Raw genomic sequence first — 19,219 nt, 5'->3', positions numbered from 1 at the left:
GAGTGGGGTGCACCCCCTCTCAATTGGTCCCTGGGGCTGGTGCCTCAATGGCCCATGCATAGTTACACTACTTCTGCTATACTACTGGATTGGAAGGTCACAGGGCAAGTATAGCATATTTCACCAAGGCACTGCCAGGCACTGAATAATGGTGACTTGCACTTTCTTGGACAAAAATTTTAAACAGTGGCAAAACCCCCATTTTTAATTTTTTTTTTCTTTGCGAGCCTGAAACATTTGGTAGCTTTCAACCTAAATCATGTAGCATAAGTCCTAGGAGTCCTGCGAGTAATTGTACTGTTCTTTATCTTAAAAATACTCTCTCCTAGAAGAAAGACTCATCTCTGAGTGAAGTCCAATGAGACTACCTCAAGGGAGGACCATTTGCACAGGTGCCCTTATTGCTAACTGGGGCCTCTGAGAGGAAGGGCACAAAGTAGCTGCCTATCCTCCCTCAAAGCAGAGAAGCAGCAGCAGCCTGGGATCCCTTTAACATGCAATGAGAAAAATTTACTGGCATTGTGCTTGGGGGCTGTGAAAGAGTAAACAGCAACACGGTGAAGAGCCGAGGAACGCCGCTTCCAGATCTATTCCCATATAAGCATAGAAGCTCCGGGGGAAAAAAAGAAAGCGGAGATGGGAGTCTCTGAAGAAAAAGAGCGCGGCTGAAGGAGAAAGAGAGGGAAAAAGAAGATCCCCAGAGGATAAGAGGCTTACCTCAGGATTTCTCTCGACGCCAGAGAGCGCGGAGCTGAGGGGAAGAGGCACACCACGAGCCGCGGCTGGCAGTTGTGCTGAAAAGTAAACAAAGAAAGAAAAAAAAAAAGGAAGAGTGAATTGACCCTCTCCCACAAGCTTGGAGAAGGCATCCGAGTGTCGGCCACAAGGCTTCCGGGCTTCAGGCACACACAAGATAAAAGGTACACACTTCTAGTAACAGAAATAAAGAATAGGATGCGTTTTGAAGAGAAAATTCTGTCCCAAAAAGAAATAAACAGATGAACCAGAGTTAAAGAGACTTCGTTTCCTAATACCAAGTTCACCCCGACAGAACTGATAATAGTTATGTAAGAACAGTATATAGATAGAATTGCAAAGTTGATATAACTGATAAGGTTAAAAAAAAAAAAAACAAAAAGGGATAAATGGACCACTTCTATTTAAAGATAAAAAAAGTTTTATAGCGTTATAAAGGATAAAAATAAAGACAAGTGTTAATTTGCATCCGGCTGTGAATATATTTATACACATTGGCGAGTGCGTGTAGATAGTCAAGAAGGCATGCAAAGTTTTCCTCTATAATACCGGGACTCCTAATAGAGACGCACAAAAAAATAAATGAATAAATAAATGAATAAAACAAATATATGTATAATAACCCTCCCGACGAGTGACATCACAAATTAGAACATATTATAATAACATCCAAAATGTGGCAGGTGGGAAAGTCAGGGTACTTATAGTTCTTTGGGAGGTTAAAAGAGGATACAGAGAGGTATCATAAGCTCCACCATCACAGGGGCCAACAGAGAACAAGACTCCACTGTGCTAGGCACTGCACAGACACAGTGATAAACAATTCCTGCCTTGATAGCTTGCTATCTAAATAGACAGGAAGATAAAAAGCTAGAGTAAACTATATAATGTACAAACAGAGCTAGCAAAATGATATGGTAGAAAGTTCATGTCAGTCCAAACACTTGTTTATTTGTCCTTTGGGTAGGATTTAATTAGTAGGGGATTATGAAATGGAAAGACAAAGGCAGAGGAGACACTGAAAGGATAAGTGGAAGGGGCAGGGCAGTACAGAAGGCATAGAAGAATAAAGGACAGGTTGAATGAAACTGAGGTGATGAGACTGTAAAGAAGGAGCTGTGAAACAGTTGCAGCAAGCAGTCGAACAGCATGGAGTAAAATAGGTGTCCAAACAACAAAAGCAGCCTGTGGTGGGGTTTGTGAATGTGGAAAGCCATTATTCAGTGTGGCCACTAGGGGGCATACAAAATGAAACCGTTGTCTCTGGCCATGTATAGATGAAACAAGGGGCGTGTACATGACACTTTAAAGTGGATTAAATGCTTTTGCACTGCTTTAATGGTGTTGGTGTTTGCAGCGTTGGCGGTGTATTGTGCAGTAATTTTCTACAGCGGCTGGAATTTGGTGGTGTAATGCACCTTAAAATGACATGGAGCGAAGCACCAGGCTCCATATAGCTCAGGGGCTCTGCAGGAAACCCGTGCAGCAGCCTGGCAGCAGCCCAGGAAAGCAGCTCCACCCAAGAGAAAAAAAAAAAAAATGCAGCAAGTCTGATTTTTTTTTATTTTTTTTTTTTAAAAATATCTGCCTGAGCTGCGTGGGGGCCTGTTGCTTCCCTCTGTTGCTGTGGTGCCCCCTGGGACGACCTGAGCCAGGTGCCCACAGGTGGGTGCCATGTGGACAGGGCCGCCATTGCCGCAAAGGGAAGCACCAGTCCTCTTCCCCCCCACACCCCCCCACAGCCCAGGGACCGCTCCACCCACTGCCAGCTCACCTTCCTCTCCCTACCACCAGAGGCAAGTAAGTTCAAGTGTGTGCACGACACAGGTGTTTAAAGGGCCCTAAATGGAAGCAGTGTTTTAAAATGCCCACTGCTTCCATTTAGGGCCCCCCGTTCATCTACACTCCACCCCCCTCCGTGAGCATAAACATAAGAATAGTCCTGCACTGACCCTGCCTATGGTTTTTGTTTATTCTCTAATTTCCCCAATGGTGTTATTGTTATGCTGCACTCCTTACCTTTGCTGCTTTAATACCAGCTTCAATCTCTGACAAGTTCCTATCTGCAGTTTCTTTCCCCAGAACCACATGGCTCAGGGAGAGCAAGTGGAGTCTTTGCAACCCCAAAGAGCATCTTCTCTGCATTAACAACTGGCTACCCCATGACCAACCTCACACTTTCCCTACCCAAGTCAGTTCAGAGCAGAGGTTGAAAGAGTCCCGTAAAAGTAGTTTCCTTACCTGCGTTCATTGGAGCAGTTTTTCCTGCAACCTGAAGACAGGGGGGACAGTTTCTGGACACATGCTTGGGGAAAGGGAACACTGGCATGGCACAAAGGGAAGCTGAGGAAGACAGAGGAAAGCTATGGGGGAGCTCTTGAGGAAGAGGAGTCAGAACACAGAAGACAACAGTGTAGACATTAAACAAACCCACCCACTAGGAATACCAACCAGTGAGGACCAGGATGTTTTCTAATGAGAGAGTTTTTGCTTGTTTACTTGTACATCTCTTTTGAAGACTGCCTGGGGCCATGTGGACAGTACTGTCATCAGCTCTGTCAAGATGCCCACAAAAAGGAGGAGGAGTTGCAAACAAAGGATAGTACTGTTCATAAAAGACACTGCCTCTTCCTGTATCTTTGGGTTGGAGAGCATACCTCAGGCTGAGTAGAGAGCAGCTGAGAAAATTGAGGGAGGAAGCAGAGTGGAGCTGAGGAGTAGGGCGAATGGTTAGAGATTGGGCTGAGAAGAAGCCTGGACAGGCAGGAACTGCTTCTTACTGTTTTTTGTACAGTGCTTAGCATGGTGGCATCTAGGAATTACCTACAAATAAAAATACAAATAATGACATACCATGTAAATTTCCAAAGATGTAAATGCTAGGGCTTTTACCATACCATATGGGAAATTGTTCCAGAGTGCACATTTTCCTTTACTCAGTCTTTTTCATTTTTTAAGTCCTGTTTTGCCTAATAACATTCTTATTGTATGCGTAGTAATTCTTCCTTCCTTACTGTTAACTCCTTCAGCTAGTTGTGTCTTATTTGTTGGCTCTGTCAATGACTCGGAGGAAAATATTTGTTCAGAAATCTATATTTCTGGATGTAACAAAACAAGCAATGAAATATATTATGAAAACATGAACCATTCTGGAGTGTGTGTGGGGGGGGGGTGGCATTTCATAATAATTTCTTTAAGCTTTTTATTTGAAAACAACGAGTATACATAAGGCTTAAGATTCTATCAGTATATTTTTTTACTCAAAAATATTAGCTGCTGATTGGACCTGAATATGCTTTTAACGGAGAATGAGGAAAGAACTCATAAATATGGTGGACTGAGACTTCACACAACTGGATGTTTTAAATATCTACCTTTTTATTAAGAGCAAATGTTGCTCAACTGTTCTGAGTGTAATGTATTCATATCCTGACCCTGGTGTAAAGTCCACAGAAGCTGAAACTATTTCAGGAAGTATCTGGGAAATCTACTAAAAGGAATAATAATAAAAGACATTTTAATAATCTGAGCATCTCTCTAGGAGACTACACGTCTTAACCCTGTGAAAATAATGTATGACAGCTTCCTAATTTGGTTAATGAGAGACATGAAGGGCTTTAAATAAGAAAATGACTCCAAGATTATCTCTTTTGGAAAGAGTAAAAGTACATCTGTCAAAGAAAAGAGCCAAAAGATTTTCCTGGGAATGGACCCTGAATAAGAATGTATCCTATCAACATTTCCCCTCATTCTTAATAACATCCAAGTCTCAATATCAATAAAGTCAATTGAACAATACAACCAAGAGCTATAACAGGGTATTGAATAGTCGCAAAAATAGTAATGTCATTAGATTGCATTAGCATCGATATTATATTAAAAAAGAAGGTAGAGACGCAGAATCAGACTTACACTAAGACAGATCCCTGGAATACCTGGAGGAAATGCAAAATAAATAAGCATAAATTTAAAAGTGAGCAGGACACATACAGGCAACCAGAGCTGTCCCAGTGGGAAGAGGGACGAATTGGGGAGACCGCCCGGAACCAATGATTTGGGGGGCCCTGCGGAGCCAGGCAGAGAGGCCGTGGCAATTCCGCGTTGCTGCTGGCTTCATATCCAGCTGCTCAGCAACGCCCCCCCACCACTGCTGACTTCCTCGCATCCAGGGGTGGGGCCCCACACAGGCTGATTTGCCCTGGGCCCCGCACCCTTCGTGGGTTGCCTCTACAGACAACAAAAATTACTTGAAGTATGGTAACATAAGATAAATAAACTGAGAAAGAAGTTTAATAGTGGCAACCAATGTCAAGGTTAACAAGGAGACAAGGGATTTTTGTGATATATTTTATTGGAACAGCTATATAGTTGTATAGCAAGAGAAGTTTGACAAGTTTTAGGAACAAAGCACCCTTGTTCAGGTCTGAACCAGCTAGACCTGAAGAGGGGTGGCTTTGTACCCAAATAAAAATATCACAAAAACACCCTTACCTGTCATACATTTCCTGGACCATCGTGACTATAACAACAGTCCACACCAACCCTACAAGAGTGGAGGTGTTAACTTCCATGAGATGTCTAACTCTTTCAGTAGGGAAAAAAGTAGTTCTGGTTTGCAGTTATTCACAGGTCATTACAAGGGATCCTGGTTTTCTCTGATTAAAAAAAGTCCCTAATTTTCAGATTTAAAAAAGTAACCCAAAATCCATTTTTTTCTATGATTAAAATGAAACACCACTGAGAGAGAGCGCGTGCACGCATGCAAGAGTGAGATCTCTTAGTGGTGTTTCATTTTAAATCACAGAAAAATGTGGATTTGGGGTTACTTTTTTAAATCCGAAAATTGGGGATTTTTTTAAATCAGAACGTCACAACCCAAAGTTGTGATTTTTTGTTTGTGTGCGCGCGCGCTTCGGCACCGCTAAGTTATTTCCCGCCAATTTGTCGCTTTCTTTGCACGGTAGAGTTCTCTGCTGCTAGAGAGAACTCTGGTGCAACGGAGGATTTCCCGCCGAATTGCAGCTTCTTTGCAGCGTGCATCTCTTTCTTGCATTGTAGCGATACACGTTGTAAAGAAGTTCCCGCCATTTGTATTAGGATTCATGCCACGTTATTGGCCGATTCCTAATTTAGGCACACGTGGCGGCTAGCGATTGGCTTGCTAGCCGTACAAAAGGCTTGGGTCGTTTCCGCCCAAGTCGGAGGAGGGAGGACAAGAGAGATTGTGTGAAGATCTCCAAGCGCTGCGGACCCTCGCGGACCCGACGCGCCTCCCCTAAGCAGGCAATAGAACCGAGCCTACGGAGCTTTTCGCTTCTCACCTCTCCCTGTCACCCAGCGCAATCCTAGACGTATCCCTTTCCTGTAACTTCGGACCCGCGGAGCCTAAGTAACTCCGGGGAAACTTTTCGAACCCAACTTAACCGGACCCATGGAGCCTAGCAAACTCCGTGGGAGCAATCGATTTGTTAGAGTCCTCCTTCAAGCAGGAGCTGTGCCTGGAAACTTGTCCAGCCTACACCAATAGCATCTTTGGATGCAAGTGAACAATCTTTTCAATCAACCATTACTCCTCCATAACTAATTCTAACTCGCGTGCGCTAAACCGCCCTGCGGTTCTCTCCAGCCCCGCGTGCCCGGGCTGCTGGCCACAGCCCGTGTGCACCGAAGACGGGTCCGGTACGACCCCGGTTCGCTCCTGGCTCGCCCATGGCGGCCAGAATGGGATCGGAATCACCGCCGCACATGGCGACGAGGGTGGGATCGGGGCCCGGCCCGCACATAGAGAAAACCAGGATCCCTGGTCATTACCTATACTCAAGCATGTCTGATGCTATCCTCTGAACAGAAAAAAGATCAAAATCTGTCAAAACCACAAAACAAAGTCAGTTAGGTAAGCAGACAGTACTCATGAACTGACATGGAAACTGCTTTAGAAATGTTTTTGACAGTAAAGGTATTTAGCAGAGTTTGTCTCTAACTCCAAATATGATAAGTACTATACTAAAAGTAACTGAAGTAGAAACTATTATATGTCATAACATACCATTACTTAAATGGTCTAAATGATTTCCCAAGCACTGCAAATCATTATATGCAACCTCCAAATGACCTCCACTAACTTCCTTGTTGTTTGGCAAGGAACTTTATAGTGAAGTGGATTCTATCATATTTGGACCAAGTATGATAGAATTATCACCATTTATATTAAAGGGAGTCTCCACACTTTCCCACAATCCCCCAGTGAGCAGGGCATCAGATTGGGCTGATGATGATATCTTGAATATCATCACCATTGCCAATTCTTTTCTGTCAAGGATGATGGTCTTCTATGATTGCCTTCTCTGTGGCTCCAAAAATAGCTGACAAGGCCATTCCAGGATCTATAAGTTCTGTTGCAACATGGGCATGTGTTTCATATGGGGCGAGTGGCTCTGGATTCTTGATTTGGACCACAACACACTGCCTCCACCATTTTCTGTTGTCATTGTGACATTTCAAAGTATTGAGATCCTTGCAGCAACGGACTCTTCCTCTTTGTGGGTGGTCCTGGGTAATAGTCACCCATGAGTTGATATCTGTGTTGTATTTTTGCCCATTGGCCTTGAGGATATCCTTAAACTGCTTTCTCTGCTCTCCTCTTCAGCATATGCCTTGACTGACTCTGGAAAATAAAACTTAATTCAGGAGCCTGGAGTCAAAAATCCAGATGAAGTAGCAGGCCCAGCAAAGTTGGTGTTGGATGATCATTGCCTTGTGGTCTTTGCTTGAGAGAGGACACTAATGTTGTCCTCTTCCCACTGGATTTGAAGGATCTTCCACAGGCAGCATTGATGGTACATCTCCATTGACTAGACTTATCTCATATACATTGTCCATATCTCAGCTCTGTACAGTAAGGTAGGAATCACAAGTCTTGATAAACCACAAGTCTGGTTTCATATCTGACGTTCCAATCTTCAAACACCTGTTTCCTCATGTGTTGGAGGGCTGCACTTGCTCTTTTGAGGTGATGTTGATTTTTTTGTCAATGTCAGCCTTCTGCAAGAGATGGCTTCCAAGGTAAGCAAAATATTCAACATTCTCCAGTCTTACCATGGATCTGAATTGCTGGATCTCAGAATTGCTCATAAGAGCTTGTTTGATGGAGGATCTTAGTCTTCTGAATGTTATGCATCAGTCCTATTTTCTTGTATGCCTCAGTAAAGACATCAATGATTGCCTGAAGATCTGCTTCCAAGTGAGCACATACTACAGCATCATAAGTGTCCTAGAACTCAATGATTAAAGTTGGGATAATCTTTGTTCTAGCTTGGAGTCAGCTAGATGAAACAGTTTACCCTCCACTCTGCAGCTTAGCTCCATTTTGACTGGAAGCTTGTTGGTGATCAGATGTAGCATCACAGTAAGGAATATTGAGAAAAGTGTTGAAGCAATGACACAGCCTTGTTTAACTCCTATTTTAAATCTCAAAGGGATCCGTGATAAATGTATTTGCATTACTGAGAACCACTGCTCACATACCACCATGAAGCAGGTGAAGTACATTGATTAATTTCAGTGGGCACCTGTACCTCTTTACATCACCTCCACAGCACTTCTCAGTTAACAGTCAAAGTCTTTCATAGAGTCAAAGAAGGCCTTATAAAGAAGTTTATGTTGTTCCTGGCATTTTTCCTATAGCTGGCAAGTTGTGAAGATCATGTCAATTGTGCCTTTTGATGCCTTAAACCTGAGATTCCAGAGGGAACTCTTCAGCAATTGGAAGGAGATTGCTCAGGAGGGTTCTCACAATCATCTTTTGTGTGGTGGACAGCAAGGTGATCCCTCTGTAATTTCCACAGTTGGAGCCATCTCCTTGCCTGAAGATTGTCATGATCATGGCATCCCTGAGGTCATCTAGTGTTCCCTCATTATTCCAGATCCTTAAAATACGGGCATGGAGATGTGATGTAAGCATCTTTCTTCCTGCTTGAAGATTTCAGCAGGGATTCCATCTGCTCCAGAAGCCTTTTTGTTCTTTATCTACTTGATGGCTTTCCTCACCTCATCAGGAGTTGGAGAGATTCTGAGATAGTCTCTGACTGGGTGTTGTGGGATGTAGTTGAGAACACTCTCATCAACAATAGAAGATTGAGAAGATTTGCTTCAAAATGCTCCTTCCAATGGGCATTGATGGCTCCCATCTCCTTCATCAAGTCTCCTCCATCCTTAGGTCTCAAGAGGGTTGGGTTCCTGAGTGCTCAGACCATAAATGGATTTGGTGTCATTGAAAAAAAACCACACATATCTTGGACCTAAGCAAGATGTTGAATCTCCTTTGCCTTGTCTTCCCCACCACCTATTCTTCATATCTCAGGTTCTCCTTTGTACTTTGGCCTTGGCTTGTTGGTGATTCAGTTTCCTTTGTTTGGAGCTGGTGTCATTCTGTCAAACACAAAAGGCCTTATACTTGTGGTCAATCAGCTCTTGGATCACCCAGTCTATAAGCACCTGTGCTTTGTCGAGACTGGCCACTTACACTTTGAGGAGCAGCCAACTGCATGGGGGTGCACTCCTCACCCCCAGTGCAGTGCTGGCCATTTCTAACAGGGGCTCCATGCCATGTGCTGCAGCTCTGCACTTGCACTGGGGAAGCCCAGCACTGAACTCCACAGGAAAGCAGGGGGCAGAGCTCCCTGCACTCATGGCAGAGTGCAAGGACCTGCACAGCAGGAGGAGGGGAGGCAGCAGGCTCCAGTGTGGGGCTTCCCCCATTGCGAGTGTTGGAGCTGCAGGCCCTAGCAATAGGGCAGGCTCCACTCCCTCCTCCTGCACAGCACTGGCTGGAGCCACACCTGTACCAGGCATGAGTGCACTGACCTCCCTGCCTGCTGCTGCTGCTGGAAGCTGGAGCTGCACACCACGGGGGGAGTATGTGCAGGGGTCCCTACAGCCCCTGCCCTCACACGCACACCCATACCCTACCCAGCCAAACTCCATACTCCCACTGCCACTTTGGACTCCCTGCTGCACTCCTGCTTCTGCCCAGCTGCCCTACCTGCTGCCCCAAGTGAGCAGGTTCCAGCTGCAGCAGGAGCCCCACCCAGAAGCTCCTGACTGGGCAGAGCCATTCCACCTATGAGGGTGGGACCAAGGCTCAATAGGATATGTTGGGGGATTATACATATGGATGCCTTGCTCCCACCCTCTTGGGTGACAGGGCTGGGCAGGGTACAATTCATTTGGGGGGGGGGGGTGGTATCAGGGGCTGGAAGAAAGTGCCTAGCAAGCCAGATGTGGCCCGTGAGCCATATTTTTCCCACTCCTGGTGTACACCCTCCGCCTCACCTGCAATGTCTTGATGTAAATACGAACAAAGGCAAGATCCTTGGTTTGATTCACCATGTACTCTAGGATCTGCGGTGTTCCTCAGGGCTCCACCTCCCTTTTCACCCCATCCTTGCACCAACCCAATCTTACAGATCTCACTCAGGTCACATGTCAGTAAAATACAGAGTATTCCTGTCCTCAGAATTGGTTTATAGCATAACTCAATGCATAACCCATCTTAGCTCAGTCCTTGGGCTTTGACATGCTGTGCCCAACCAAGCTCAGCCCTACAGTTCCTTTCATATTGTTTAACTAAAGACCAAAGGGACTCCCTTATCTAAGGGTCCCTGGGGATATCTTTCCCCTCTGGTGCAATTCACTCATGGTTCATCTTCTTCACTCTTACAGCAGAGCAGTGTGGACCTCTTGGCTTTCCTGTTGCTCGCTGTGGGACCTCCATTGCCACCTCACTGGATGAGGTACGTAGTGAGACTCCTCTGAGTCTTTGGTTGGGAGACTAAATCTCACTCTCCTCACTTTGCCCCCAGCAGGGTATACGCTGGTTGAAGCCGGCACCTCAGTAGCCATGCTCCTTTCTCTCCAACTCCCCATCCCCGGCTGGGACTGGGCACAACTTTATGAAATGTTCAGCTGTGCACCCACCCAGTCAAAGTCAGCATGAGCTGATAAAGCATGGCAGGTACGGAATTGGGGATTCCCAGATCTGCACCACTTGCACTTCTCTCAGTAAGTAGCTACTCCCAGGGAAGACTTGTTCCTTCTCCCCCACACCTCATGAGTGATGGGGACACCCTCGGGAGCTGTGGGACTGCAGTGAGGGTCAGCAGGAAGTATCCTGCTATGACACTGTCACTCTCATCAAATCAGTCTTGGTGTTTCCTGGTAAAGAATCCAAATGTCTCTTCACAGGCACTAATGATAGCAGACTTGAAGGCACCCCAACCACTGCTCATATTTTCCCATTGTTGTCAATTGGAATTCAACAGTTTTTCATTGAGGCACCCATGAAAAGTTTCACTTGATTGGGTCCCTGAGTCCTTCACTGTTGACCTTCTGTCAGCATTGCTTCTGCTGAAACCATCATTTAGGAGCCAGTTTGAGTGACATAACCAAGCAAATGAGTCACTGATCAGCCCAGCAATCATCAGCTCCTAGCATAGCTCAAGTAATGCAGATGTCTTTGAGATTCTGGGCACAAACAAGGACGTAGTCAATCAAGTGCCAATGCTGAAATTGAGGGTGCTGCCATGATGTCTTATACCTATTTTTCTGGTGGAATACAGTGTTGGTGATGGTGAGTCCATGTTCCATGCATTTGGTTGAGGGGAGAATGCCATTGGTATTGACCTTTCCCACTTCTTCATTGCTGATGGTTCCATTCCAGTAGTTTGGTTCCCTTCTGACTCTGGCATTGAAATTGCTGAGTAGAATAAGCCAGTCTCCCTCTGGAATGTCAGAAAGGACTTGGTCAAGGCTGGCATATAATTCCTCCTTCATTTCATTTGCAGCATCAAGAGTTGGGGCATAAGTACTGATAACAGTGGCATATTGACTCCCTGCCAATTTGGTATGAAGGGTTATGAGTCGCTACTTAATTCCAATAAGGTACTTGTTGAGTTGGTTTATGTGTATGTTCTTAACGGCAAAGCCAACATCATGAAGTTGGTATTCTCCTTCTTGTTTACCCTTTTAAAAGAGGGTATAGCCACTTCTTTGCTTTGCCACCAGTCTTGAATATATGACACCTAAGTAAAAGCCATTGACTTTTCTCATGTTTAAGCCCATGTTTATGACAAGTCAGGCCCAAAAGGTAGCAAGGTGCATTTGTAAGGCCCATAAGATAAGCACAGGAAGACATTCTACTTTGTCACTTGGAATTATCCATTCTCAATAACATTATTTAGTGAGAGGTATAAATCCATCATTGGAATGAGGCTGGATGCAAGCCTTAATAGAGAGAACAGACCAGCGGTTTGAGCTGCCCATCTCCCACTCAGTGTATCAATGTCAATGTTTTGTCATGTAAGTTCTCAACGCATGATGATGGTATAACTGGGCTGGTACTGGGGAAGTGGAAGGGTCTGTGCCACACAGAGCCTAGCAGAAAGGTTACATTTACATTGTATAAAATATACAGCAGTTTAAAAGTTTGGTTGTAGGTTGTCTGTAAATAGAAGTGTTCTTGAGTTAGCAATCCTGGCTCTGCAGTGGGTTTCATGTGAAGACAAGATCAGCTATAGTTTGGCACAAAAGTCAGGATCTACCAGACCATGGATTTGAGACTTGGACACATTACTGAGATATGTTACTGAACAGTGATTCACAGAGACTAGAGGAAATTCACATAGGTTTCCAACATCATTTGCTTGGTATAAAATAGCGTAACTTAGTACAGAATGCAGACTTTGTACATAATACAGTACAAATTGAACTGTTCATCAGATGTGGATGACTTGGACCTCTCAAACTTGTTCCATACCAAGCGCTAAAGCATACCATTGGCAACAGACCAAGCAGACATCTCACTAACCTGGTTGAGACTTCAGTCACCCCTGCCTATCTTTGATTCATCAAATTGCTAGCAGTGTGCCTCTTAATCTCAGAGGGACTCAATAATTCATATGCAGAAACAACTGGAGAATAAAGCAAGGAAACTCAAATGCTTTGAGTCAACTTAAAGAGGAGAAGGAATACAAGGGAGAAGTTTTGAGGCCATTGAGGTTATAGCCTGGCTCAAGAGAGTCCTGCTAATGATCAACTGGAGGAAAAGGTGGCATCTGACCTCAAAAAATCAGCACAAGAACAAAGACTCTACCTGCTGCTTTACTGTTAATAAAGCAATAGGTAGAACAGAGGCAAAGTCATATGGATACTAACAAAGGAGATTATAACAGAAGATTGATACAGAAAGAATTTTGTGCCTTGCTTTGCTCAAAGACACTTTAATTACTGGTAATTCTGCATAACTGATAACTGTAGTATTCAAAATAACCTGATACACATGCTATAAACCACTATATCCATCTGCTAAAGCTAGAAAAATCCTTTCTAAGCTGCAAGAAAACAACATGTCAAGCCAGCAGTTGGAGAAGCATGTTCCAGCTCATTACAGCTCTACATGTTATAAGCTTAAGCAACTCTTGGAATAGCAGAAAGCTATGCATGAGTATGTAGGCAAGCAGAAGTTCATCTGGTTGTGCAAATGTACAGTAGTCTTTATCCTGGCTGACAGTTTGATATTTCCCTGTCAATCATAAATAAACATTTTAATCCCATGTATATGTTTGTACTTGAAAGACTGTTGACACTGGCAAGTTGTGTCATAAGAAATAGGAGAGACTACAGCAAGACTGGATTAAGGTATGTTCAGAAAGTTACATACTGGGTTCTATGCCTGTTTCATTATCTGCCTGTCACATTACAGAGCACTTACATTTACCTATATTTTTAACACCATAAATAGAAATGGAGTTGACTGGTCAAGAAGTTAATGCCAATGATGCACATGTAACTTCATAGTGCAAATCTATCCTTCTGACTACTTTTTTGTCCTATAAATAAAAGTAGGAAGGATACCACCCAAGTAATAATAGCATATTATTCTCAAGATGGCTAGCAACTGTGGAACAAAAGGGATGCTTGACTCAGAAGAACGTTGAATATAATTATTATTATTTCATTCTGATGGCAAAAGAATATTAGAAGCTCTGGTTCATGTAGGACTATGGTTGTAAACTGGGGATACGCATACCCCTAGGGGTACTTGAAAATGTCATAGGGGGTATGCAGAACTAATGTGGATGATAAATGCAATGTGTTCAGCACACAGGTGGCTAGGAGAGCAGCTGGGTCCAGCTGGTAAGTGTGTTGTGAGGGAAGGGGCATGTGTCCCCAGATCTGCATGCAGGGCAAGGGTGGGCTGCCACTGTGGCCTGGGGCTGCACTGGTCTGTTCCCAGTGGGGACTGGGCCAGGCTGCACTCAGGGTGGACAGAAGCAGCACTGGGAGTGGGGTTACAGGAGGGGCTGCAGCCACTCCAGAATTCATAGTACACCCCCAACCCCTCCCTCTGAGCCACCACTGCCCATCTCGAGCACAGCCCAGCCCAGCCCCAACTTCAGCCCCCAGTGGCAGCCCACCCTGCCCAACATGCAGATCCAGGGGTACATGCCACTCATACCCTCCCAGGGGTGTGCGTAACAACGGGAGCCACCAGTCCCTCTCCCCACCCCAGCTAGGATGTCCCTGCTCCTGCCCCAGTGCCACTCCTTCCCCCACCACTAGGCCAGCCCACCCCACCCTGTGCACAGATCTGGGGCCACATGCCCCCTATGCCCTCCCAGGATGCATGCAGTGGTGGGAGCCCCTGCACCCCTTGGATGAGCTGCTCACAGCTGCATCCCATGCTCTGCCCCAGCTGTGCAGCACCTGCCCCAGCTCCAGCCCCAATCCTTCCCTCACCGAGGGGGCCTTGATATGTCCCCCTCTTCCCAAGAAAAAAAATATAAATGGGTACATGAGCTGAAACTTTGAGAGAGAGAGAGGGGGTACACTTGTTAAAAAAAGTTTGAAAACCCCTGATGTTGGAGATTCAGAGCAGTATGAGGTAAATTTCTGCAGCTGGCCTCATTACCTGTTCCTTCTAAATTTCTGCAGTATTTGCCATGGCTGCAGAACAGAAAGGCATACAGAGGCTCCTAATATAAGAAGAAAGAGGAATCAAAGTAAAATTACATCTTTCTTCATCACTGGGTACTAGTGGGATAGTGATGATTATCATTATTAATACTCTTGTCAGTATCACTATTAATTTAATCACATAAACATAATACATTATCTAATATAATATTAAATATAAAATGATTGCATTTATTGTTATATTTGATAGCATGTTTTATTATATTCACACAATTAGATTATATTTAACAACAATGACAACAATAATAACAGCAACAGCAATGAAAGTAATAGTGATAAATAAGCCAAATTGATTTTAGCAATAGCTCAGTCTGAGCTGAAAACTACAGCCCAGATGCTCAAGCACATTGAGGTATCCACTTCCTGATTTATCTTATAAATCATCTTTAAATAATGTCTCTATCACCACAAACATAGGCACAGTTTTCTAAAGCAGTTTGATAATTTCAGAGGCATGCACCAGTGAGTCAGGCTGGCACTGTGCACCACATAGAGCCTCCAGGTCTCAGGCGGTGCTGCGCACCACCAGAGGTCTCTGCCAGCAGCAGGCCATGAGCACCCAATGGCCCGCTGCTGCAGATGGAGCTGTGTGCCATGAGGCGGGGCAGGCAGGGGACCCACCCATCCCACACGGTCTCCCCAGCCCCACACAGTTACCTCATATGCACAAACCCCGCACACTGCCACTGACAAACCACCCCCACAAACACCCACACCACCCACATACCCACCCACAACCCCCCCACATCTCCCAAAAGCCCCAGCAAACCTCATCCTCACAGACCCTACACCTACTCACATCCCCCTAATCCTCCCACAAACCTCATACACCCCCCACAAATCTCACACCCTGCATGCCCAGCTGCCAGATGGGATAGGACCTGCTGGTGGGAGCCACAGTTGCAGTGGCAACTTCCACGCTGCAGCCCTGCCCCATGCCCACACCAGTGCTGGGACATGCACAAGGAACCACTTGTGGGGTACGATGGGCTGGAAGGAGTGGTGGATGAGGCAGCAGGGGTGAGAGAGAGAGAGAGAGAGAGAGAGAGAGAGAGAGATGAGGGTCAGGGATGGGGAGCACTCCAGGTAGGAGAGGCCACCAGAATGAATGTTCAGGCATGTGTGCTACGGTACAAATCTCCAGCAGAAAGTTGTTCCTCTGCTATCTGAGTTGCTGCAAGCACACACGCTTACATGTGTGGATGCACCCCCAGATTCTAATTGTTCCAGTTCCCTTGAACTCAGTCCATTCTCCTAATTTTCTCTATAGGGCATGGCACTTATAAAACTTCTCCCATCACAGAAGTTAGGGTGTCCTAAAACACAGCTTTTAGAGAGGGAAGAAAAAAAATCTTCCATCAGTTGGGAATATTACTTTAAAGAGAACAACTAGGGTATTACTTCAGATATGTGCAGTGATTCATTATAGTGACCATTAATGGCTCTGGTTTACCCATTTATGTGCACTTATCTTGGATGAATGGATACTTTAGCTGGCAGTAATGCCCTTTCCAAGCCTCACTTGTATATTTTTAATGCATTATTGAATTTCAGCCAAAACTTAAAGAAGACTTTGCCTCTTTAAGAATATATAATTATTGTTGACAGCAAACCAGCTAGAAGAAGCACTTCTACATTAATTAACAGTGACCCATAATTAAACACAGCAGTACTTAGAGATGGAATGGTCCCTAGATAGTATTGCTTTAGCTTTAATGAGTGTTTATCATTCTTGTTTGCTTCCGCTATGGCAGTTATCAAGGTTAGTTACCAGTTTTTTTAATTAAATAGAAATATGTATAAAGGTACTGCCTTAACAGAAAACAGCTTGAAAAATTTATGATTTACAGATCATCTCAATATTCTGAGATCCCAGCAGTATAACTTTTAGCTACAAATTAGCTATATTGCCTACCATTTTCCTTAAGCTAGTAACTTACATTAACAAGGATATTGTTAAAATGCTTCTCATGGCTATGTATCAGAAAACCTCTGAAATTTCAGGAATCAAATTTTTGTTACTAATTATGTGTTCTTCCACTAAGCATGAAGCAATTCTTGTTTAATGGTTAGGAGAGAAAGTTGTGGAGCATGTCTATACATCATGAGTGCTAAGGAACGCACCCTTGAAAGCACTCACTCCTACTGCATGTGTACAAGATGCTGAAACATGTAGAGGTTTTATGGCACATGCTCAAGGCATGCCTAGAACCTCCCAAATGCTTCCCCCTTTGGATATGCTAATAAAAGCAGCTTCACAATATTTCTCCAACGTGTTAACAGGCACAGAATGGGAGCAAATGGGTGAGGCCTGTTTTCAAAGCAGTGATCCTTATAGGTAACAGAGTATAGAGTTGCCCCTGGTATCCAGACTTTTGGTTCTAGTCCCTGATGCCAACAACTCACAGTGATACGTGGAGGAAACTCTGGCCCACATTTCCATAAATGTCTTCTTATATAGAGTGCTTACATTTGGACCCCAACACACAGATCCCTGAAGTTGTTCAGAGAGTTCAACCCTATTAATATAAATAGAGGCCCTTGTCACGGCAGGGTCCTGCAGGAGGGCCGTGATCTCCTTAAGGCCCCCCCTCTGTGTCAAGTTGGCCCAAGGGCACCCTCTGTTTCTCGCCCACCATGCCTTTGATGTTTAGGTGAAGTTGGGAGGCTGCCTCATGTCTCCTTGGGCACGGTTAGTTGGGACCTCCGTCCCCGTGTTTTCCCGGACTCACCGGGGGTCTCCCTGTATGATGGGTGCTTCCCAGGCACCCTAGCCTTATGGGCTATGCGTGGCTCCAACCACCCCTTATACCACGCCCCAAGCGTCGCAGTTGGACTGGACATTGGACTGTCACTCTCGCTCTACATACACTGCCGCCCCCTCCTGGGACTCTCCCCGCACTCTCTCTGCACCATCGCCCTCTCTCGGGGCCTTCTCTGCACCGTCGCCCTCTCTCAGGGCCTCAACATGCCTGTACTGGGGCTTTTCTATAGTGCCCCCTCCTAGGGCTCGCCACGCCCACGCTAGGGCTTCTTAAAATGCTGCCCCCTTCCTGGGGCTCTCCGCGCCCACACTTGGGCTTCTCAAGGTTGCTGCCTCCCTGGGGCTCTCCGCACCCACACTTGGGCTTCTCAGGGTTGCCGCCTCCCTAGGGCTGGGGTCTATACACCCCGTATGCTGCGCCCTCCTGGGTGCCAGTGTCCTCACACTCCGCTGTGAGGCCCCTTTAAGGATACTGCACCCTCACTGGTGCCGGGGTCCCCATGCCACTGTGGGTCCCTATGAGGCCTCCTACAACCCCTTATAGCCTCACCCAAACCACCAGTGTAATACACAACAACACAAACTCGAGCCTCCTGGCTATAACTCAAACACATGCCCTCTGGCTATAACAACATTGCTCAACTCTGGTCAAGCTGTACTTGCTGTTAGGCTTCTCCTCGCATCCTAACTCCAGGAGCTCCTACCTCTCTGGCTGCTGGCAGGGAACTGCCAGCCTGGCCTCAGCCCTGGGCTTTATAAGAGCCAGCCTCTGCCTCCTACAGGCAGCTGACTGCTGGCAGGTGTGGGTCATTTGCTCCCTCCAGTTGCCCTGGCAACCCACAGGTGGGCTCCTATTCCCTGCTAGGGCTCTTTCTCTGGCAGTTTCTGCCCTCTAGGAGCAGGGCACCTCAGTGCTCTGCGACAGCCCTCAAAACACTTCAAAACTGATCTTGATGGGAGCTGTCATTGCCGAAAACATCAGAAAAATCCACCTAGCTTGCAGCACCCAAAAACTGAGGCACCCAGTTTTTTATGAATTGTATTAATTAAAAATTTTATTAATGACCCTTTAAGCCTCATGCATTATTTTATCCATCATTTTTAAAAATTGGTAAAAGTTAGCTGGGTCTTAGAAGTAGTTCACTAGGTTTGATAATAGGATGTAAAGCATCTCAATCCTGATTTTAGAGAAGTGAATATTAGTGTAAAGGGTAATAATGCTCATCTACTCCTTCTTCAGTAACACTCCAAATCACCTTTACTGCTTGTGCTGTGCTATGCTGTGCTATGCTGCACTGTTGGGCAAGGATTTCTTTATTTGTATTTAGAAGACTGTTGAAATAGTTTGGTCTAAAAAAATCATACATAAAGAATTACCATCACTTAGAAAATAGATAATAGGTAGAAAAAAGCCCAAATAAACAGTAAATTAGCTTTTGGTCTCAGCTCTGTCTCTGTACTACTTGCTCCAAACATTTAGAAGAAAATCCTGATTTTCTCTTGTCATTGTTTAAACAGAATACTGGAAAAAACAGAATAAAGACTAGGTTCAAACAAACACTGTTCTTAAAGCAACTTGTCCGTGCAGAGCGTGTTATTGCCAGTGGATAGCCTCTTCCTGTACAGCACAGGCATAATGTGCAATCTAAATAGGACAGAGCACTAAAA

The sequence above is a fragment of the Alligator mississippiensis genome, chromosome 1, assembly GCF_030867095.1.
Source record: "Alligator mississippiensis isolate rAllMis1 chromosome 1, rAllMis1, whole genome shotgun sequence".
Classification (NCBI taxonomy): domain Eukaryota; kingdom Metazoa; phylum Chordata; order Crocodylia; family Alligatoridae; genus Alligator; species Alligator mississippiensis.
The sequence above is the reverse complement of the archived record's forward strand: the minus strand, read 5'-3'. Positions refer to the sequence as shown.